General features: G+C 42.5%; 1 protein-coding gene across 1 annotated transcript in view; it reads left to right on the top strand.

Annotated features, from left to right (window-relative positions):
- Positions 1–24,262, top strand: part of LOC310713404 (myelin P2 protein-like) — a 489,621-nt gene that overhangs the window by 428,422 nt on the left and 36,937 nt on the right. The gene's annotated exons all lie outside the window — the stretch shown is intronic.

Below are 24,262 nucleotides of genomic sequence, written 5' to 3'. Positions count from 1 at the left end.
AGTTGGAAGAGACCACAAGGGCCATCGAGTCCAACCCCCTGCCAAGCAGGAAACACCATCAGAGCACTCCTGACATATGGTTGTCAAGCCTGTGCTTAAAGACCTCCAAAGAAGGAGACTCCACCACACTCCTTGGCAGCAAATTCCACTGTCGAACAGCTCTTACTGTCAGGAAGTTCTTCCTAATGTTTAGGTGGAATCTTCTTTCTTGTAGTTTGGATCCATTGCTCCGTGTCCGCTTCTCTGGAGCAGCAGAAAACAACCTTTCTCCCTCCTCTATATGATATCCTTTTATATATTTGAACATGGCTATCATATCACCCCTTAACCTCCTCTTCTCCAGGCTAAACATGCCCAGCTCCCTTAGCCATTCCTCATAAGGCATCGTTTCCAGGCCTTTGACCATTTTGGTTGCCCTCCTCTGGACACGTTCCAGTTTGTCAGTGTCCTTCTTGAACTGTGGTGCCCAGAACTGGACACAGTACTCCAGGTGAGGTCTGACCAGAGCAGAATACAGTGGCACTATTACTTCCCTTGATCTAGATGCTATACTCCTATTGATGCAGCCCAGAATTGCATTGGCTTTTTTAGCTGCCGCGTCACACTGTTGGCTCATGTCAAGTTTGTGGTCAACCAAGACTCCTAGATCCTTTTCACATGTACTGCTCTCAAGCCAGGTGTCCCCCATCTTGTATTTGTGCCTCTCATTTTTTTTGCCCAAGTGCAATACTTTACATTTCTCCCTGTTAAAGTTCATCTTGTTTGTTTTGGCCCAGTTCTCTAATCTGTCAAGGTCGTTTTGAAGTGTGATCCTGTCCTCTGGGGTGTTAGCCACCCCTCCCAGTTTGGTGTCATCTGCAAATTTGATCAGGATGCTCTATGCTTGAACCACTGAAGTCTGCTGCTGTGGCCCCTTTGCAGACAACACACATGGAAAGTTGTGCACAATCCATTCATTTCAGCGTGGCTGTCAGAGGGTTGGTGAAAGAGAAATACACAGCAGAGATGGCATATTAGGATACTGATGTTTTCTCATTGCAAGCTCACTGGAGCAATCAGTTGTTTGGCACAGTGGTAGATATATTTTTAAAATATTAGGTCCAAGTTCTCAAGAGCTCTTTCTTGGGCTAGATCAGTGTCTATGCCAACATGTTTCCCTCCAGATGTTTTGTACAACTGCTACCATCAGCCCCAACCTCAGCTCGAAACACCTGGAGGGCAGCAGGTTGAGAAAAGTTGGTTAGATGGTAAATGGGGTGGGGATGGGGAGAGAGCATGGAGGGTTTTTGTTTTCGTTTTGCTGACATTGAAGTCATGGAGTCTGCATGTGGTCATAAGGCTTCAGGTGGAATTGGGGGAGGAGGGAACAGATTTTCAAAATGGTTGCTCAGCATCAGGTCGCACCACTGCCTGCTGGAAACAAGAGACTTATCAATGGCTGATTTTCCATCACTGAAAACACAAGAACTGGCTTTTACCTGGGTCTCTTTCCATCTAGCCTGATGTCAAGTATTGGAGAATTCAAAGCCTTGCAAACTGTTTTACAATATTTTTGATTGGTCTAATAAAGGCATTGCTTTAATATGATTTTTGGATTTTCTTTCCCTTATGGGCCAACATAACCGCCTGCTGAGGGCCTGAAGGGCCCCGCCCTTGCCTCTTTCCACCTGGCTTGGGGCGGGGCCTGACAGGCTTCACAAGGACTGTGGCTTCTGCTTAGCACCGAGGACTCCTTTTTTAAATGGTTTTAAATTTTTATCTGTGTTGTTTTAAATGAGACCATCTTGGCTGTGAGCCCTGGAAGACCTGCCCCCTGCCTTACTGACCCTTTCCTATCTGGCCTGGGAGAGTGGAGTGCTGACTGACTCCAGCTACAAAAGCTGAGGCTGTTTAACAGATTCTTGGGCTGGAGTATTGTTTATTGATATTATTGTTGTGTCTTTAGTTTTAGATCTTATGATTTATGTGGAAATTGTTTCCATTAGGTTGTGTACTCTTTGATGTGTTTTATTTATTTTTTATGACTTCTTTTATGTTTGTAATTATGTAAATCTTGTCCTGCTGTAAGCCTCCTTGAGCATAGTTTCAACTATGGAAAGGCAGCATACAAATAAAATGATGATGATGATGATGATGAACATGACTACTTTTCTACTTTTTGGGTGAGAAGATTCACACCAACAAACCTGGTGCATTGTGACAAAGTAGTCATGAACTAATAAACTTTCAGCCAGCCCTTTTCCATCAAGAGGACAATATCCACTCTGCTTAAATGGAAACACAAAGATCATAAAGTTCATGCAAGAATTATAAAGTATGACTTCGATCTACCCACTAGAAAATCCACTTACATATGCATAATTCCTCAGAGTACAGTTTTGGATGAATTAAAACCATTGGCGTTTCTTCTGAATTATAATTGAGGCTGAATTCCTGAATTGTATATGCCTCTGTTCTGGAGGAAAGTCTTCTTTGAAAATGTAGGTTTGCTATTTGTAAGGTTTCCAGACTTCCACCCACTGAGCCACCTTTCCCCCCCCCCACTTCTCTCAAAAAATTCCCTTTACTTTTGCAACTTTTAACTACTATAAATTCATCCAGTGGGTTGAATTCAGGACCATGCAGATGTCTTCTGATTACCGTACTTAAGAAATGAACCAAATATTACAAAAACTCCAGATGACCGATTGTTGCCTAACCAGTAGCTCCCACGGAGGAAACTTCTACGAACTACCCTGGTCATTTGACATGGACTCCTCCTGTCAAAGGTCATCTAGCAGCTGTTACAATATTCTTTATATATTGCTTACATACCAAAATGATTTCTAGGCCTGTGATCTTCTAGGCCTTTGAAGACACTGCTCTTAGAGGACCTCACACGTGGCAGAAAGAGCTATCATTTCAGGTTCCATATTGCTGTTTCTGGATTCTTGGTGATCCATGTTCCTGGAGTCTCACATTTAGTTTCCTGCAGGGGCGGCCCATCCCACTTTGCCACCTGAGATGAAAAGGGAAGGTGCTACCCTGCACAAACACCACCCACTGCCATAAATCCCTCACCGCTGCCTGGATCCAGACAGGGGAGGCCTTCTGGTAACATAAAAACAGGGAGGGCAGGGAAGAATCATAGAATTGTAGAGTTGGAAGGGACCCTGAGGATTGTCTGGTCCAACCGCCTGCAATGCAGGAATATCCAGCTGGCCATAAGGTGATAAAACCTGCAACCTTGGCATTATCAGCACTATGCTCTAACCAACAGAGATCTCCAGGCAAATGAAAGTGTTGGTCTCCCTCAGAGGTAGACCACAAGGATAGCAACCCCCCTGGGTAATTTGCACAGGAGGTCTCACAATCGCTGAATCCACTGGACAATTTTTTCTCTCAGCCATGGTTCTTCCAGCCTCAGTCACCATCAGCAATATGGGGGACAATATTTGGCTTACCTTGTAGAGCTGTGGTAAATGCTACTATGGAAGATTGGGGAAATTAACGGAAATGGAAGTCCTATTATACCACATTAAAATGCTATTGGGGAATATGGATGGAACTAGATTCAGAAACTGAGAATGATTGAGTATATTATTTGTTGAGGGTAGCTATATTTTAGTAAATCCTTACTGGGGGAGGGAACATAGGAGTACCAAAAGAAATGGAATGGAAAATGAAACATGATTTTAATTATGAGAAATAGAAAGAAAGCAGAAAATGGTTTAGAAAGAACAATTCTGGGTTCTTTTTTAGGTATTGTGGTAAGAATGCTTTCTTAGGTGTAATGCATTAGATTAAATTAATGAGTAATTAAGCCATTAAGATATTTATGATGTGCTAGTTGGATTTAGAGATAATAAGTTCATTTATTTAGGTTAATAAAGGACAACTGTCAATTGCAAAGTAGGTGAGTTGGATATATGTTATGGAATGCTTAAAAATATACTTTTGTTATGAGTAAATATGGACCTATTTATGTAAACCTATTTGAATATTACAATTCAAAATATAGGAAATACTATGGAGACAGTGCACATGGAACACTTCCAGCACTTAGAACATGCCATATAAATGATGGCGATGATGCTACAGTTGAAAGTCTGGACTTGGCTATAATGGGCTTCTCCTCCTCCTTCACAGATCTGACTTGGCTTATCATTATTTCACGATAAAACCAAAAGCAAGAGAGAGGACTTCTTCACACATCACATAGTTAAACTACGGAATTTGCTCCCACTCAATGTAGTGATGGGCACCAACTTGGATGGCTTTAAAATAAGACTGGACAAATTCGTGGAGAATAATACTACCAATGGATACTAACCAAGAGCACTAAGTTTTCCCTCCACTGCCAGAGGTAGTTTGCCTCTGGATCCCAAAAATAAGGAGAGTGCACTCATGTTCAGGTCCTGCTCACAGCTTTCCCATAGGCATCTGGCTGGCTACTGGGAGACCACAATGTCAGACTAGATGTGCCTTTGGCCTGATCCAACAAGGCTCCTCTTATGGACTTAACAATAATTGTTTTTTAGTTGTTTTGATCCAGAAAATCTTATCTCTCTTAGAGAAACACTTGCTTGATAGAGCTTGGAAGAACTGTCCTAAAGTAAACTGATATAGAGAAAGCCCTTATCCATTTAATTGTTTATACAGCACATATCTCAAGAGCTACACAATGTGCTGATATCAAGACTCTGGTCGGAGGAATGTGTAGCATTAAAATCTTTGCTCCAATATAATCCTGAAGAGCTCAGCGGGATTTTCTGTCTCTTGGAAACATCTGAAGTGGCACAACAGATATTTAGCAATGATGAATTCCAGGCCAGAGCTGAGAAGTGAATTACAGATTTAAAACCAGTAAAATGCAAAGCCAATCAAAGTTTTATGAAGATTGAAACAAAAAACCCTGTTATAACACAAAGATAAATTTAAGCATAGCATATGATTAATTTAAAAAAACTAAAATGAAAACTAAAGCCCTCAAAGAAACAACAAAATAGTTAAATTCAGTTGTAGTTCATGAATTATTAAATTCATTAACAATTAGTTGTGTTTGGTGTGTGTGTGTGCTTGCATGCTAGCCTGCACCTGCTAGGAGTAAGCTAAACAGTTAAATTATTTAAAAACTTATTTATTACACTAACAATGGAAGGTTGTTCTTGGTGCATATATCCATCTGTATGGCACAAAACTGCAGTTTTCTTCAAAGAAGAATCCACACCACAATGTGAAAATGGAACGGAACCGCTTTCTGGAAATTGAATCAACAACAGGCACACCGTTTGAAAGATAATGGGACAATCACAATGAGGAGGAATAATGTGTGGGCTATGCACAACACCAAGAGTGGAACAAACTCAGTTAAAGCACTATAGCACCGTTCCCCACCAAAAACGTTCCTGTGTGTCCTCCCCATCTCCTAATACAGGTGTGGGAAACCTGTGTCCCTCCAGATGTTGCTGAACTACAATCCCCATCTTCCCTCACATTGGCCATGCTTGCTAGGGCTGATGGGAGTTGTTCAGCAACATCCGGTGGGACAAAGGCTGTCCACAGATGTCCTAACAGGATTGCTCCTGTTCAGGGTTCCAAACATGTCCCCCACAAAGAAACTAAGTTGTCAGGAGCTATCAGACAAGGTGAAGAGAAGACTCCCTGGAAAAGACCCTGATGTTGGGAAAGATTGAGGGCACAAGGAGAAGGGGACGACAGAGGACGAGATGGTTGGACAGTGTTCTCGAAGCTACCAGCATGAGTTTGACCAAACTGCAGGAGGCAGTGGAAGACAGGAGTGCCTGGCGTGCTCTGGTCCATGGGGTCACGAAGAGTTGGACACGACTAAACGACTAAACAACAACAAATCAGACAAGGTGTTCCACTTCTCCCACCTCCGTTTTTTCATTTTCCTCCCCACCTGATACTTAGCTCAATAGGACTGAGCCAGGGAAGGCTATTTTGGAAGTAGTTTGTGGTCCTTTGATTTTTTATTTATTTAAAAACATACATTTTGTACACCTGCAAACCCCACTGTGTTCCCCAGGAATGCTTATATCTCCCTCCTACTTCTCAGCATCCTCATCTTGGCTCCACCTCTGTCAGCATGATGCTTTCGCTACTGCGTTCACTTTCAGAAGGAGTGATCTCATTCGAAACTCAGGTTAATCCACTTTTCTGCTAGATTTTATCACAACAGAAACAGAAATTTTTCCTGCTGATGTCTCTGGCAGAATACTGGCAGCCCAAATGGTAGAGGTAATTCTCAAAGGATTTTTAAAAAAATAATCCTTTGAGAATTACTTCTACCATTGGGCTGCCAGTATTCCGTCAGCCTGAAGGAAAGGTGTGTGTTTGAGAAACTCTACAGTTCAAAAGCAATTATTTACAAACCTGTCTCCTTTTCCTTCTTTTAACTAAGCATTTCAAGTTTTCCTTTGCAAGAGGCAACTATAAAGAGAAGCCCTTCCTTCCCACTTGTTCATTTGGATTTGTTTTATTACTAGCATTTGTTTTGCAATGTAGGTAGCCCTTAACCATCTCTCAGCGGTTAATTGATTTGAGGAGCATGAGAACCATTTAAGCCTCTTTTTTCTTTTGAAATAAGGATGAGATCTTGAACTAAGCTAATCTTCCCTATCATTCCCATAGAATCTGGAGTCTCCACAGTGATAACAAGATGAGAACTGGTATTTTCTCAGATTATGGAAACATAAGAAGCTTCTTTATATTGATTTGGGCCACTGGCCCATCTATCTCAGTTTTATCTATACACCAGAGTTTCAGCCAGGGGTCCACAGCTCTTCCCTAAAGAAAAATAATATTGAAAATAATTTAGTTTAGGAACATAAAAAGCTGGTTTATGTGAGGTCAGACCATTGGTCAATCTAACTATTGTCTATAGAGTGGTACCTTGGTTCTTGAACTTAATCCATTCTGGGAGTCCGTTTGACTCCCGAAACTGTTCAAAAACCAAGGTGTGGCTTCCGATTGGCTGCAAGAGCTTCCTGCACTCAGGCAGAAGCTACATTAGATGTTCAGCTTCTGAAGAACGTTCACAAACCAGAACACTTACTTCTGGGATTGCAGCGTTCGGGAGCCGATTTGTTCAGCTAATCTGTTCGAGTATCAAGGTACCACTGTATTGGTTGGCAACAACTTCTGGGATTTCAGGCAATCTTTCCATGTCCTACCTAGAGACTCCAGGAATTTAACCTGGGACCTTCCACATGCCAGGCAGCTGTACCGTGCAGCTGCAAGCCTTCCTCATGCAGATGCTTATTTTTCATAAATTAGGTCTTCTGCCCTACAGTTCAGATAATCCTTGAAGGTAGAGGACCTGATCTGAATGCACTGGTCTGAAGTAGAAGAGTGCCTGTATGCATTGCTGTAGTGTTTGTGTTGAGGCAAGTCCATACAAATACATGCAATAGGCCGTTTACTGTATAGAAGAATGTAGTACTGTGGTCTAAACGACTGAGCCTCTTGGGCTTGCCAATCAGAAGGTCGGCAGTTCAAATCCCAGCGATGGGGTGAGCTCCCGTTGCTCTGTCCCAGCTCCTGCCAACCTAGCAGTTTGAAAGCATGCCAGTGCAAGTAGATAAATAGGTACCGCTGTGGCAGGAAGGTAAACGTCATTTCCTTCCCCTCTGGTTTCCACCACGCTGTTCCATTGCACCTGAAGCAATTTAGTCATGCTGGCCACATGACCTGGAAAGGTGTCTGTGGACAAACGCTGGGTCCCTTGGCCTGAAAGAGAGATGAGCGCCATAACCCCATAGTCACCTTTGACTGGACTTAACCATCCAGGGGTCCCTTACCTTTTACTGTGATGGTTGATTATGATTGTGAATGGAGGATTCCAAGTCCCAGGGCAATCAAGCAAGCCTATGTTGCTTGCTGCTTGTTACCCAACACAAAGATTTGTGTTGCTGACCAATAGAAAAGAGAAGGGAGCTGATGGAAGCAAAAGCCTCCCAGCTAGACACCAGCCCTGCCTACGCAGCACGATCTAATCAGGCACAACACTGCTGTCCCAAGCAGTTTTTAAACTCTAAGTCACAAAGCCTGCAACTGTTCATTGTCTGCTGCCTGGCTCTCACACATCACGGGAAAGCATACATCAGGGGACACAAATGGAACTTAAAGTTAGCTAAAGAAGCATTGCCATTATAAAGTGCCCATGAAGGGCACGTCTATGCTTCACTCAACAGGTAAAATTATCCAGTTTTTAATGCAGGATTAAAATAAAGAGTTTGACCAAACTGCGGGAGGCAGTGGAAGACAGGAGTGCCTGGCATGCTCTGGTCCATGGGGTCACGAAGAGTCGGACACGACTAAACGACTAAACAACAACAAAATAAAGAACTTGATACATAAATTAGGATGGGATATATGTTTGAGAGACATGGATTCAAGAAAGCAGATTACATACACATATTTTGGCATTGTGCTCAAACAGAAATATTTCTGGAAATCTGTTCAGGCTAATATCTCTGCTATGTTGGGATATCACATGCCCTTGGAACCTAAAATATTTCTGCTTGGTTAACTAAAAGGTATTATTATAGAAAATGATCAAGAAATTGTGTTTACCCTTATAACTGCTGCTAAGATTATTATAGCTAAAGATTTGCGGGCGGGCGAAGCATATCTTTTAATGTAACTGAATGGATTGAGAAAATTTGGTCCATAGTAACTATGATCAAGCTAACTTTTTATAAAAGAATATATATAAACCAGCCTAACAAGTTTATGGAAAAATTTGTATTTTTTTGTAATGTTTTGGAACAAAAAGTTCAATGATAATGTTCAACCATATGCTGCTTTCAGTCTGCTGTAATGGTATTTCTTTATGTTCATTATCTTTGGTTTATTTTTTTTTAATTAATGAAATGCTTCAAAAATAAATAAATATAAAACTACACATTTCCTGTTTTGCTTTTTCAAACATGTAAGCCACATAAGACAGTTTGGCACTGCTTTTAATGTGATCTGATTGCACACATGTAAGAACATATACAACAAACAAAAGTTGGAAACAGTTTTAGGACCATGTTCAGCCAAAACTATGCACCTGTAAATTCCTTTGATTTCAAAGACATCACATTAAATCATTAAGACTTGAATGTGGTTAACTTTGGATAGATTTTCTTCATTGCATCAGGACCACAGGACATAACAATATGATGTGCTGGCTCAGAGAGTATATATATCTTATTTCAGCTCATTTAGATTTGTAGCTTGCTCTATAATGCCAAACCACATTATGCTGTGGCATGCATTGTTTTGTTGGGGTGTGTGTATCATCAGAAATTATACATACAGCCATAATGATTCCTTGAGGGTAAACAAGAGGGTGTGTTTGTATGTGTATGTGTGTGAAATTAACCTGTGAAGGCACTAGTAGCAGAAAAGAGAATGTGAATCTATGTGTATTTTGATCAGTTTCCAATAATTAATATGCAACATTTAATAAATGTAATCTGGACCTGAGAAATTAATTACTATTTTAAGTTTGTTTAGCATTGTGAAAGACGCAGGTTTAAAAGGTGATTAGTGTAAATTTTCGTTTCAGCTTCAGTTGCCTGTGACTTTCATTGCTAGAAGGAAAATCGTAGCAGTTTCATCTAGAACATTTGTGGATACAAATGGGAAACAAAAGACATTATCAAGTTTCTTTTAATCTAACCCAGTGCTGGGAGGTAATAGGCATTTTCTTTTTGTGGCTAAAGATTCCAGGAGTCTTTGTTATCTGATTAATCAGAGGTCAAGTTTTAACTTGTGATTCAGGCCTGTTGGAATAAGAAAGTCTTCACCTGCTAGCAGAAGGACAACAAGGAGGGAGCCACTCTAACTTCTCCAAGGAGGGAGTTCCAAAGTCTGGGGGCAGCCACCAAGAAGGCCCTTTTGTCCCTACCAAGCATGTCTGTGTGGATGGTGGGATCAAGAAAAGGTTATCCCCCAAAGATATCAGAGCCTAGGCAGGTTTGTATGAGGGATGCTAATTCATTTTGTAAAGGGATGGACGTGATCCTGAACTAGTTCCTTTGCTGGACATGTTGAACTCATTCATCCAGAATTCATTCATATATATACATTCAAATTTCCAAGCTCTGGGAAAGGCCAGCCCAAGACTAGGTGGGCAACAGATTGCAAGGGTGGCCGATGGACCTCAGAAGGAAGAAAGTTGCTCCATTTAGGTGCAGAGACACACAGTCCTAAACATAGATTCATAGCTGAGCCAATGTTCATATTAAGGGGCTTACAAATATCATGCATACTGTGGGGCATGTGGCCAGATGGTGTGACTTTCTAGAGGCTTCCATGTAGGAAAGGTAATATTTAAATAAGGCCTAAGTAGTAGTATTGTTAGTCTTTCTGCCACTGTTAAACTAAGGCAGAAGTGAACCTCAGGGAATGATCTCAGAAGGCTAGAAAGGGTTCAGCATTTCCCTCAGTCACCAACATGTGCAGCATGTGAAATCTTACTATTAGGAAATGTAGTCTGGATTAGCTGCCCTTTCCCATTGTTTCATCACTGTAAGAACTGCACAAGGAACAAGCACATTTAGGTGAGACTAGTACTACGTACAGATATATTCCTGGCACTTAACACTAAGGTTTTCCTTTCTTTGTAAACCACATGGCAGTCATCAATGGCATAATTATACCTGGGAAACGTAATTTCCTCTTCCCCTTTTTTCACAACAGAGCTCTGGAAATTAAAAGATGGTTGTAGTAATTCAGTCCTTGCAACCATTGGGTTTTTTTTTAATCTTTGTTTTGTTTTTTTAAATAATAATAATAATAATAATAAATTTTATTTATATCCCGCCCTCCCCAGCCGAAGCCGGGCTCAGGGCGGCTAACAACAATAAAACAGTACAAAAGTACAGCACAAACAACACTCTAAAATCATTCATTATAAAATTAATTCAAATCAAGCCACTGTCAACCATTGGGCCAGAGCTCCGCGAAGATTGCCGAGGGAGGGAGTCAGGCTGTGCCCTGGCCAAAGGCCTGGTGGAACAGCTCTGTCTTGCAGGCCCTGTGAAAATAGGTCAAGTCCCGCAGGGCCCTAGTCTCTTGTGACAGAGTGTTCCACCAGATCGGAGCCACAGCTGAAAAAGCCCTGGCTCTAGTTGAGGCCAGCCTAACTTCTCTGTGGCCTGGGACCTTCAAGATGTTTTTATTTGAAGACCGTAAGTTTCTCTGTGGGGCATACCAGGAGAGGTGGTCCCGTAGGTACGAGGGTCCTAGGCCGTATAGGGCTTTAAAGGTTAAAACCAGCACCTTAAACCTGATCCTGTACTCCACCGGGAGCCAGTGCAGCTGGTATAGCACCGAGTGAATGTGGTCTCACAGCAAAGACCCCGTAAGGAGTCTTGCTGCAGCATTCTGCACCCGCTGGAGTTTCTGGGTCAGTCTCAAGGGCAGCCCCACGTAGAGCGAGTTACAATAATCCAATCTGGAGGTGACCGTCGCGTGGATCACAGTGGCTAGGTCAGGGCGAGAGAGGTAAGGAGCCAACTGCTTAGCTTGGCAGAGATGGAAAAATGCTGCCTTTGTTATAGCTGCAATCTGCACCTCCATGGAAAGGGAGGTGTTGAAGATTACACCCAAACTCTTAACGGACGGTGCTGGCACTAATAGCGCCCCCGCAAGAGATGGGAGTTGCCCCCCCATCCCATATTGTCCCATCCCAGCAACAGGACCTCTGTCTTCGAAGGATTTAGCTTCAACTGGCTCCCACAGCTTCCAAACATCTGGTCAGTGTGTCTGGGGCCGAGTCAGGATGACCATCCATCAACAGATAGAGTTGGGTGTCATCGGCATACTGATGGCAACCCAGCCCAAAACTCCGGACAAGCTGGGCAAGGGGGTGCATAAAGATGTTGAAAAACATCGGGGAGAGTATCGCACCCTGAGGTACTCCACACACCAAGGAGTGGCGCGATGACAATTCCCCCCCAAGCGCCACCCTCTGTCCCCGACCAGAGAGAAATGAGCGCAGCCATTGAAGGACTGTGCCCTGGATCCCCACATCGGCAAGGCGGTGGTCCAGGAGTTCATGATTGACCATGTCGAAAGCTGCTGACAGATCTAGAAGAATCAGCAGCCCTGACCCGCCTCGATCCAGCTGTCTACGACGATCATCTGTTAGGGCAACCAGAGCCGTCTCGGTCCCATGACCAGCGCAGAAGCCGGACTGGAATAGATCCAGAGCCGATGTTTCCTCCAGAAATCTACCAAGCTGTTCAGCAACCGCTCTCTCAATCACCTTACCCAGGAACGGAATATTCGAAACTGGGCGGTAATTGGATAGATCTAAAGGATCTAATGATGTTTTCTTTAAGAGCGGGCGCACCACTGCCTCCTTCAGTTCCCCTGGGAATGTCCCCGTGCCAAGGGACAAATTGATGATATCCCCCAGGAGGGCCTGCACCTTGTCTGGACACGCTCTAATCAGCCAAGATGGGCATGGGTCGAGAGGACAGGTGGTGGGTTTTCCAGCTCGGAGGAGTCTGTCCACATCGGCTGGGGATATCCAGTCAAAGTGGTCCAATACTGGACCCGAGGACAGTCGAGGGGCCTCCAGTTCCTGCCTCACAGCTGTGTGCCAAATTGTTATTTAAATTTGGCTGTCCCTCAAGGGACGTTAAAGACCTCATTATACTAAATAATTGCGCCGGGCGAGAGCTAGTGGATGCAATGGAGGCCAAGAAGTAAGACTTCTTAGCAGCCTTCACCGCCATCTCATAGGTTTTCATAAAAGCCCTATAAGATGTTCTTGAGGCTCCGTCACGGGCACCCCGCCATACTCGCTCTAGCCGCCTGAGGTCCCGCTTCATTTTCCGGAGCTCCTCGGTAAACCAGGGAGCCCAATTTCTGCGGGGTCGCAGAGGGCGCTTAGGTGTGATCTCATCGATGGCTGCCAGGAGCTGGATATTCCAGCCCTCAACAAGCTCAGTCAATGAGTCTCCAGGGGGAGCAAGGTCCCACAAGGCTTGACGGAATCTAGCAGGGTCCATCAGCCTCTGCGGGTGAGCCCAAATCAGCTCGCCACCTAAGCAGGGTGGGGGTGGAAAGTCAATCCTGGCTTTCAGAGCGTAGTGATCAGACCATGGCACCTTCATCGAAGGAGACATGATCACATCTATACCTACGCCAAAGATCAAATCCAGCGTGTGGCCTGCTTGATGTGTGGGGCCCGAAACAAACTGGGAGAGCCCTAGTGTTGCCATGGAAGGCACCAGGTCCAGAGCCTGTGAGGAGGGAGTGGCATCAGCATGGATGTTGAAGTCCCCCAAAACCAATAGGTTAGGGAACTCCAAGGCCCAGCCGGCCACCGCCTCCAATAGGCCTGACAGGGTGGCTGCTGGTGCGCTAGGTGGCTGGTACACCAGCCAGACAGCCAAGCTCTCCTCGGAGCCCCACACTAGGCCAACACATTCAATGCCAGGGATCGATGGCGATGGTAGAGCCCTGAAAGGACAATCTTCCCGGATTAATAATGCCACCCCTCCCCCCCCGGCCCACAGTCCACGACTGGTGGAGGACGGAGAAACCCGGGGGACGCCATCTCTCGTAAGGTAACTGTTGCCCCTTCGCGCACCCAGGTCTCCGTCACACAAGCCAGGTCGACCCCCTGCGAGGTAAAGAAATCTCGCAGGGTGGCGGTTTTGTTGCCTATAGACCTGGCAATGCACAGCACCAGTGACGGAGATGAGTAATCCTTGCTCACCCTACCCTCATCCCTCGGGATGGGGCGCAGATTGGAAGGGGTACGAGCATATCCATATCTCGATCCCCTTCGCCTATTACATCTGCCCCCACCGCCATACCTCCCTTGCCCCTCCACGGTAGCAATCCCAAGCCTCATAGTAGCCTCTATTGGTGGCAATTATATTCTTTCGCAGCCTAAAACAATAAAACCTTAAAACAATAAAAACAAAAACAACCCAGAAAAACAATAAAACAATACAAATAAAAACTACAAAAGTTACAAATTCAACAAAATCTAACAAATTCCCAAGCCCACCCACACATCCATCCCACCCCATATATAAAATCTAAAGGGAAAGGGAAATTTTAAAACATGTTAAAACATGTTAAAAAGAACTCTGCACCCCTTCGGGTCCTCCTGGGCAGTAGAAGCATCAGTGGCAACAACCGTCCTTGTGAGGCCCCACCCTGGGCCAGATAGTAAGTGGCAGGAGCAGTCCTTGTGAGGCCTCTCAGGCCCCGGCCTGGGCCAGGTGGTAAGTGGCAAGAGCAGGGCCCTCAGGCACTCACCACAGGGGAGTCTTCCTGGGCAGCAGGCAGCAAGCAGCAAGCAGTCCTTGTGAGGCTTCAGACCCCACCCCAGGCCAGATGGTAAATGGCAGGAAGGAGCAGGGCCCTCAGGCACTCACACAGGGGAGATTAAAAATAGAAAGGGTTCAGTTAGCAGTTTTCCTTACTGACTTGGAAGTCTGTGCTAATGTGCATTTTTGTAAAATTTTGATCTATTTTAATTCCTTACTGCAGAATAGGAATCCAAACAAAAGAAGAAGAAAAAGAGAATATTGATTTTGTTAGGGGTGATTTGAGAGAAAGGGTGGGATGCAAATTTAATAAATATATATAAGAGAAAATGTTTCTCTCTTCCCCATTAACTGCAGCTCCCATAGGCTGAAAAACTGCAGGTGGAGACTTTGCATTTAAATGCTTTTCTATGTGAAAAACAAACATTCCACTAGCATAGAATTGCAGAATTGGAAAGGATCTCAAGAGTGGGCATAATGGAAACCTGGTGGATTGGAGAGATAAAAGAAAGACTTTTTCACACAATAGTTGGGAGTGGCAATACCAGCCCATCACACAGGCTTTCTGAGAGTGTGTAGGGGTCAGGGTTGCAGACAGTCCCCTTGTCAACTGGCAGGACTCTGGCTCTGTGTATGAACAAGAAGAATGAAATTTGGGGTTACTAACAGATCAAAATAATTGGTTTCTTTATACCAGGTCAGTCTCCTCCTCCATCTTGCCCAGTATGATCCACTCTTGACAGGCAGAGGCTCAGCAGAATCTTAGGCAGATAATATCCTCCCTATTTTCTGATTTTTGCGGATGCCAGCTATTGAACCTGTGACCTTCTGCATGCAAAGCATGTGTTCTGCTACTGAGCTATAACCTCTCTCCTAAGAAAACAAGAAGGGCAAGGGGTACTTGAGGCTAATGAGGGCTGGGGTCAGATCAAAGGGGGATTATTGCAACAAACTGAGTCAGAATGGCAGGCCGCAGCTTATAACAAGGCATGTTTCTCTACATCTGCCCTCTTACCTAAACCCTGCTACCTTGTTGCTGTGGTGTAATTCGGTGCTAAAAAGTGATGACACTTTCTGTGTCTCGAGGGTGGAGCTCTTATGCTGCGACATGTCCTCTTGCTATGATTAGGATTAGGTCACTGAGAAGGAAATGTGCAAACCCCTGGCAGGCTTGTCAGCTGACTGAGGAAATCTTTCTCATGAGTTGCAAATACTAATGAATTAGGCTGTGTGTGGTCAGGTCCAGATTTAGGTTTGATGAGGCCCTAAGCTACAGAAGGTAATGGGGCCCTTTCTATGTCCAGCTGCCCTTTGTCAACAACAAATTGTCACTGCTTTTTGTGTTGAATATATACTATATGGTAATTATATACCATATATACTATAATTATATACCATATGTACTATATGGTAATTTACCTGATAGGTATCTAAAGCCATTTGCACATGTTGCCATGCAACCCGTCCATGCAGAATGTAGATACCCTATACAGTGGTACCTCGGGTTACATACGCTTCAGGTTACATACGCTTCAGGTTACAGACTCCGCTAACTCAGAAATAGTGCTTCAGATTAAGAACTTTGCTTCAGGATGAGAACAGAAGTCGTGCTCCGGCGGCGCAGTGGCAGCAGGAGGCCCCATTAGCTAAAGTGGTGCTTCAGGTTAAGAACAGTTTCAGGTTAAGAACGGGCCTCCGGAACGAATTAAGTACTTAACCCGAGGTACCAGTGTATATAAAAATGAGCAAACCAGTGATATTTTAGGGAGCAGGCTAGCAGGCGGGGCCCATTGTAGGAGCCTACACAACACAAAACACTGTTGCTGTATGTAGGTTTTATTTTATTTGTTTTTTATCTTATATTTTGGAAATGTACATCCAGTTTTCTTTCCCTTTAATTTTTTTTGAGGGCCCCCAAAAGAGTGGGCCCCTAAGCTATAGCTTGTTTAGCTTATACGTAAATCCGGGCACTGTGTGTGCTCCTTCAACAGAGAGGAACAAGTTAGGTGGGCTTGAAAACCCAATAAGGGATTGGGGGGGGAGAGAAGATTTTGAGGTTACCTCTAAAAACATTAAGACCAGCAATAAAAAATGATAGAAATGTATCAGAAGCAGGAAACTGACTGAGGAAGCAGTTGGACTATTGAATGACAAGGGAGTTAAAGGTGTGTTCTCGTTTCAGTGCCTCCTGAAAGCATTCCCCTTCCAACAAGCCTTTTAAGCTGAGCTGCTTTCCCGTTCTGCATATGTACTGGATTTTTTAAAAAGACATTTAAAAAATGTTTTATCATCTGTTGTTTGCCGCCTTGGGCTCCTTTGGTACAAATGATGGGATATACATTTAATTAATAACCATGTGCTTTCCAGCACTTTCTAAAGGTCTTGGCTTATTGTTTGTATGTAAACATACAAAAAATATTTGGTTCATAGTCATATATGATGGGATTTAAATGCAATTTTTAAAATGATAGCTGAAGCACTGCCTCACTTCTAAACCAAAAATGGCATTGCTTTGGGTTCGTGATCTGGAGATGTCAGGATTGCAATATTAAGCAATACCATCTTCGCCAGACTGTTGCAATGTGGCAATAACAACAGGGCAGAAAGACATTTAGATCAATGTAAATGAATAGAGTTTGGCTGCCTTAAAAAAACAAAAACCAACAACTAGAATCTGCTTATTGGATGGAGAACTATTTCTTAATATTTCTTGTGCAATGTTAAGACATGCTCTGGCATGAACTTTAAATCCTTAGGTGGATACATAAATAATGCATATACTGGTTCCCTGCTGAGATCACTTGAAGGAATAAAATGAAAGAACTAAAAGGAATAAAGCAGGTTGAGTTATGATCTCAGTCACAAAGGCACTCTGCTAAATATGGCATAACCAACAGTGGCAGGGAAAGTTGGAAGTCTTAATCCTTGAAAAGCTACTGTAGGTCAGAGAAATAAAGCATAACTTTTTTGTGGCTATGCAGGCCTTAGTTATGGAATTGGGAGAAAGAATTGGTGGTTCCTCCAAAGGGCCCCAAATTACCTCTCAAGTGGCGGCTATGAAATTTAGGCATTATTATTATTATTATTATTATTATTATTATTATTATTATTATTATATTTATGCCCTTCCAGTACATATAAAAACATAATAAAATGTCAGACATTAGAAACTACCTTATACAGTGAATCTGCCAATCTCAGTTTCTCCCACTTTCTCATCTTTCCAAAGATTCAGTTCACATTTCCACAGCAATTCATGATTTTTTTAAAAAATGCATAAAACTTAACCAGCAATTTAGTGCACATTTATCACACTAAACATATTTTGCATGCAGTTTTGGCTAATATACACATTTTTGCTAGCAATTTCCACAAAACATCATCACAAACATCATCGCAAAATTCGGATGATTTAAAACTGTGTTTCGTTTCATGTATTGGTTTGAGACATGCGAATCGGACAGTTTCTCATTAAAATGCCAAAAATAAAAATGAATTTCTCCATTGTCCCTAATGAAATTAGAGGGTGATTCTAAATAACAACACCCCCTTTTTTGTTTGCTTAAGCTGCTGTAACAAGTGCTAACCTGATTAAGTATTTGTGCAAAATATGTAGACCCATTGCAATAGACAGATATCCTGATAGATCACTATTGCCCGCTCTGCCGCCCCAAAGTAGCAGCTTTTACCAGCGGAACACCAACCAGTTATCCTTTCCCCTGTAAAGATTGTTCATGGCTGCCACTCCTGCTGTTGCTGTTTCAAGGAAAGGAATAGTCACTCTTCCCTTAACTCGAGTTCCCACCAGCTGCTATTTCTAAAGTTTTGAAATGCAAACAGCTGGCTGCAGGGCTGCTTTTGAAATCCAAGAAAACCAGTGAGGATTCTATTATTGACAATCAAGGCTGTGATGCCAAGGTCAAGATGCAGGGTTTCTAAAGGAATGTGATTATAATTCACAGCTGCTACAGTGCACCTGTGCATTTTCCTCAGGTGTGCATACATGCTTTCTTGCTTAGCGTCACATTCCATGAAGCCTACACAGAGTGGGAGAAAATCATCAGAACTGGGGATTTGACAGCCCTAATGCCGAAGAGTATCATAGTCAAGCTTCCCACAAGAGGCATCATGAATGAAAGCAAAGCTTTGTTTGGAATGAGGGATATTAAAAGAGGAAGAATAACAGGAAAAAACACAGAAGCACAAATACCATAGAGCAGGCCTGCAGGACCCAGCTCACACCCTTCTTAGTACACAGGCATTCGTCTAATAACATGCAATATTAGAAATGTTGGTGACTGCTCTGTGGAAGGTAGCAGTGGAGTCTGCGGAAAGTGTCTTTGGCAGCGAGAGGGGAACTGCATATGTTTGGCCAGAGTCTCAGGTTCTAGAAAGCCTGGACTACTGAAGTTACTTTTCACATCCTTATCAGTTACTTTCTGCATCACAGAAAACATACTACTACTTTGCCAGAGATGGACGTTTTATGGGTGCAGAAGCTTCCTTAATTTCCTAGAACATTCTGGTACTGTACTTTCTTGACAAAGTGTGCCCACAGCTGGTATTTTTCTGTGAGTCATGTGGGAATTCAAGGTCAGAGACAGAGTGATACAAATTCAGAGACAGAGTGATATAAACCTGGCGCAGAGTGCAGTTCCTTATCCTTCCTTATCCTCCTTTCTCTCTTCCTGTGTTTTTGCTTCTGCAACTGGATGGTGCACTTTTGAGCGAAGATTTTGCCTTACTGGGGATCCAGTAAGTTCCTGTATGCTTTAAGCCTCAGTAAAACTCTTAATGAAGAATCCTGCTGCCTGTGTGTGTTGTTTTTTCTCTGGTCTCTGCATGGAGTGGACTCTGCTGATGTTTTGCCCATGTCCTGCAGTTGCCCAGGCATGGAGACAGGGGGTGACTGGATTTGGCCACCAGCCCTGTCTTGCCTGACTTGAAGTGTGGAACTGCCCAAATGTTGTTTTTGAACTGCTCGTTTCCCACCCTACAATGGTCCATTTGGGGTCTGTCTGCCCTCTTTTTAAAAAGCCTTGGTCAGAGGTCAATGTGTATATAGATCTAATGTTCAGGTCACTTCCAGATAGCTCGTTTATTTATTTACTTCATAAATTGTATGCACCGCAGCTTACAAAAAGCAAAGTTTACAAAAAGAAAAAGAAATAAGAAAATCAAGAAAATATATAATACAATACCAAAGTGTTTTTAGTACACTGATTTGAGGGTGTGTGTTTTTCTTACAATCAAGCTGCTTGCATCAAAATTCATTCAGGTTCTAGCCTATATCGCTGCTTCAATATTTCTGTTGGTGTGGCATCTATAAAACATATCAGAGTCTTAGATTGTTGCCAGACCCAGGTTTCAGTAAACACCCACAGACCAAAACATGCCCTTTAGCACATTGTTTCTGAATCTCACACCCCTTTTGTGCTCTGACCCTTTCCCCAGATGCTGAAAAAGCAATTTGTGCACAAGGTCCCAAATGGGAGTATTCTGTAGAGCACAGAGTAATTTCCTGCACCAGAAATTGAACTCTCACCTTCTAAATAAGAACTGGCTATTGTGCCTCCAGGATGAAGGGCCTGCGGCAATGGGGCACAAAGAGAGAAAGTGCAGGAGGTGGGAGACTTTAGGCATGCACCCATTTCGTTGTAAAAAGTGGACACCCGGGGAGCAAACACGGATCCTGCAGTCATATCTGGTCAGGATGTGTGCAGGCCCTTTCAGAGGTCCAGAAAAGCCCAGGCTACTTCCAGCTTTTGAGGTCCTTCAGCCATAATTAAAAATTTAAAAAATTACCTCACATGGAAACAAAATAAGTCACCAAAGACACAAAAATGCAACATTTCCTTTACCTTTTACTTGACCCAGCACCAGCCACTAATACTGGCTTGTTTATGTCATCAGTTGAGCTGAAAGAAGACGTTCATCGTGGTCTAATATTATGCCATCCTTTTAAACTCATATTTATGAATATCTTAAACTCTTTAATAGGACAAACTCTATTTTAATTAACCAAAAAGATCTTTTACCTCTTATTTGATTACATTTGCAGTACCAAGCTGAGAAATTGCGTCATATTCTGCTGTGATGCACATATAAGCAAGCTGCAAAACTTACCAATTGCTAAAATCTGAGACCCTGGCCAAGTATCTACCTCCCTTGGTCCTGTGTCAAACACAGGGCATTTTCCAACGGGGTGTGGAAGACTCAAATTTTTGATCCATCTCTTAGGCGTAGACTATACACAGGGAATAAAAGATCTGCCATTGCTCAGCACATCAGCCCCAGATGCTGCTCTTGACTCCTCCCTTTCACAGTGAAAACACCTGCAACCCTGTTGGAAAGAAAGGGTATCTTTTTCCAGAATAATGTCATATGCTGGAAGGAATATTTTTTTTGTTGTAAACCATTATTTTACATAAGCCATCTTGGAGATCCTTCTGAAATCAGTATGCACTCGTTCTGATATCCAACGTGTGTTTTGGGTTTTATACTGAATCCCAAACTAGAATAATGAAGATGAGGCCCAGAACAAATAGCCAACCTTCTAGTCCCGCCGTGTGTCTTCCTTCATACTGAGATAATTTTTCTTGTAGAAAACTAAAGGACTGAGTTCACATATTTTTCATTCTTTGAGTAATAGACTGGATCCTCTTTTTAAAATAAAATAAAAACCTAAAACAGCCTACATAACATTTGTCCACATATGGTAGCAAGTTTTGGGATCAAAGTGCTTGACACCAAGCCAAGTTGTTGACCTATCAAATCAACCTTGGCTATTCTGTTCAAAATCCCATGAGCTCTCCCTTTCCTTAAATAACATTATATATTGTTGAAAGTAAATTGCCTCTGGGAAAGCATGTTGAGAAGCTGGTGTACCATCCAAAATTCTCGTGTAACACAATGATACAAACTACTTTGTGACAAGCTCCACCCATACTTGCCTTTGGAACTATATTGCTTTTTAATGATGTTTTGCCCTTTACTCCAAATTATGTTATCATTAATTTCAGGCAACTAGTTTCCCATATGAAGCACAATGACCTGTCACCCAATGCACTGCTTTGCACTGAAATAGCAAGATATGCAGGAATTTCCTTCTTGATAAACAGCCTAATTCTTTCCATGAGTTCTGAGGGAGTTCTAAATGCTGTATTCGAATGCTCTTTTAAAACGATCACCCACTTAGGAAATGCCATTTGTCAAACTAAGTGACTGACACTCTTTCTGCTATAAGCATATTTCTAGAAGGGAGCCGTGGTATATAAAGTAGCTAACTTTTACTGCTTGGAAAGCTTTATTACTGCTATTGTTATTAATAAATTGATATCTGTTTACTGCCTGGAAAGTGTGCATAGGATTGCAGCACATATTATTATATTGTGATTATGTGCGTTTGGTGGATCTATGCAAAATTCAGCCCATGCCAGGGCTGTATTATTTGTTTCAAGACTTGCAGTTCTACTTGCAGTGTCCAGGTACAGTGAATCCAACAATTTCCAGTTATCCCATTTCTCATTTTTCCAATCTTATAATCTCCACACCTTCCACATCAAGTTTGTGATATTTTTAGAAGTAATCCCAAAAATTCATCAACATTTTAGTGCAAATTTATGCAGATATGCAATTTTGCCTGATATGCACATTTTTACAAAGCAATTCCTCCTACTATAACACATTCTTGTATGTTATTTTCACAAATGCACGATTTTTAATGCACACTTTGCCCTGGTATATGCATTTTTGTACACATTACTGGGCTGGAGAACTGCATTGCAAACTTTGTAGAAGTGCAGATTTCAAAGGATGCCAGTGTTTCAGTTCACTTATTGTTTTGGAAAGTGATAATTACATATAGGCTCACATATAAATGTGAATTAAATTGAATTTCTCCCCCATCCCCGGATGTGTCTCTGCTGGAGTTGTCATTTGGCTATGTATTTTTTTCTCAGCTGCAAACACTAGATAGAACAACTCAACCTACAGCAGTTCTGGTTGTTGCTTTTTGAGTCCTGGCTACCTGGGCCCTGCATACCCTCTTCCTGTTTCCTATCTCTGCCTCCTCAAATCGGCAACTGTGGCCTACCTAAACTGGTAGTTCTCATTTGCTGGCATTAGAACTATGAACTAGGGTTACTACCACCAGTCATCATCGTCAGTCATCATTTAAATTATACACCCTTCACCCTAAGGTACCAGGGCAGGCTATAATAATTTAAAATGCAGTTTTAAATAGTTCCAAAACTTGCAATTAAAACAGGTGTGGTACCCTCCAATTTGCTGGCTTGAGAAGTCCAGCAGACTCCCTCCCCTTGTACTCTTTTTTCACTAGGACATTAAAATGTGTTCATACCTGAAGGCTTTTGAAGAACTTGGGCAAAGGTTTCAAGAACTTGGTTGAGTTTGATTTTAAATGGCTATTCTGTTGCCTCTGTTTTAAATAGTGGCTTTATCTTTGAACCTTAAATCTTTATGTGTTTTAGTATATTTCACAGAGAAACAACAAAAGCTGGATTGTATTGAATGGCATCAAGAAGAAGAAGAAGAATTTGGATTTGATATGCCGCTTTATTACTACCCTAAGGAGTCTCAAAGCGGCTAACAATCTCCTTTCCCTTCCTCCCCCACAACAAACACTCTGTGAGGTGAGTGAGGCTGAGAGACTTCAGAGAAGTGTGACTAGTCCAAGGTCACCCAGCAGCTGCACGTGAAGGAGTGGGGAATTGATTACGGTTCCCCAGATTACGAGTCCACTGCTCTTAACCACTACACCACACTGGCTCTCAGCTGATGTTAAAGTCTTTTTGTCAATGGAACAGTGAGGTGGGCCCTTTCCAGCGATCCTACCAAGCTCCATAGCATCTCCTCAGGAGGGTCCCCCATTTCCCTGGAACAGATTTAGTGGACACGGAGGTACAGGGAGGAATTTGCAAGTAATTGCTTCCTTTCCCTTTCCACTAACAGAAGACTTTGCATCAACTGAGCAACACCTTTGGATATGACACTTTATAATAAGTAAATATTTTTCAAACAAGCTGCCTCAAAAGACTCTGTCCTTTCTCTCCTGCTGCCCTATTGGTACTAACTCCCAGAACACCCATGTGATACCATTTCTCTTACTTACTTCCAATTTCTCCTCAAAACCCATCTTTTCTGTTAATACTTTGGCACAACCCCCCAGTTTTAATGACATTCTGTAACTCAAGATTCTTCAAGACATGTGTTTTGTGTGTCATGAGTCCCTTGGAGGTGTCATAGCAGGGATGGTCAGATTCTGAGGAGAATGGGAATTGCTCCGGCAGTTGGTACAATGTTTGGTGCTGGCTCTCTTGAGGACATTGTCAGTGTTTTTCTCCACACTGTGATGTGCTGCCTTCATTTATTGATTCAAATTCGGTGGCAAAGTAACAAACCAAACTACATTTTCATTAAATAACATAGTCTTAGTTACAGGTAGGTAGTCGTGTTGGTCTGCCGTAGTCAAAACAAAATTTGAAAAATCCTGCCAGTAGCACCTTTGAGACCAACTAAGTTTGTTATTGGTATGAGCTTTTGTGTGCATGTATCTGAAGAAATGTGCATGCACACAAAAGCTCATGCAAATAACAAACTTAGTTGGTCTCTAAGGTGCTGCTGGAAGGATTTTTTAAAATTAAATAATATATTATGCAGTTCAGGTATGCTTAAATTAATGTGCCTGGCATTCAACAGAATGAAGTGATATTTCTGGGTGGAGGTGAAAAAATAGTTCTAGAAGCTATCTGTATTCTACAATTTATTTTCTAGCCCCAGTTGCAGCCTGAGTAACTGAATAAGCTTTCATTTATTGGCCAGGTGTTTTTTCTCCAGAATTCACCCTATGTATGAGATTTTATTTCATTTATCTGCCCTCTGGCCTAAGATAATTGATTTCTTTTCACACAGAGAGACTCACTTCTGTCTAGCACATTCTATGCAGTAAA

This window comes from Podarcis liolepis (assembly GCF_965112155.1).
Source record: "Podarcis liolepis genome assembly, chromosome: 8".
NCBI lineage: Eukaryota > Metazoa > Chordata > Lepidosauria > Squamata > Lacertidae > Podarcis > Podarcis liolepis.
Note: the sequence above shows the minus strand (reverse complement) of the source record. Positions and strands in the feature narration are given on the sequence as shown.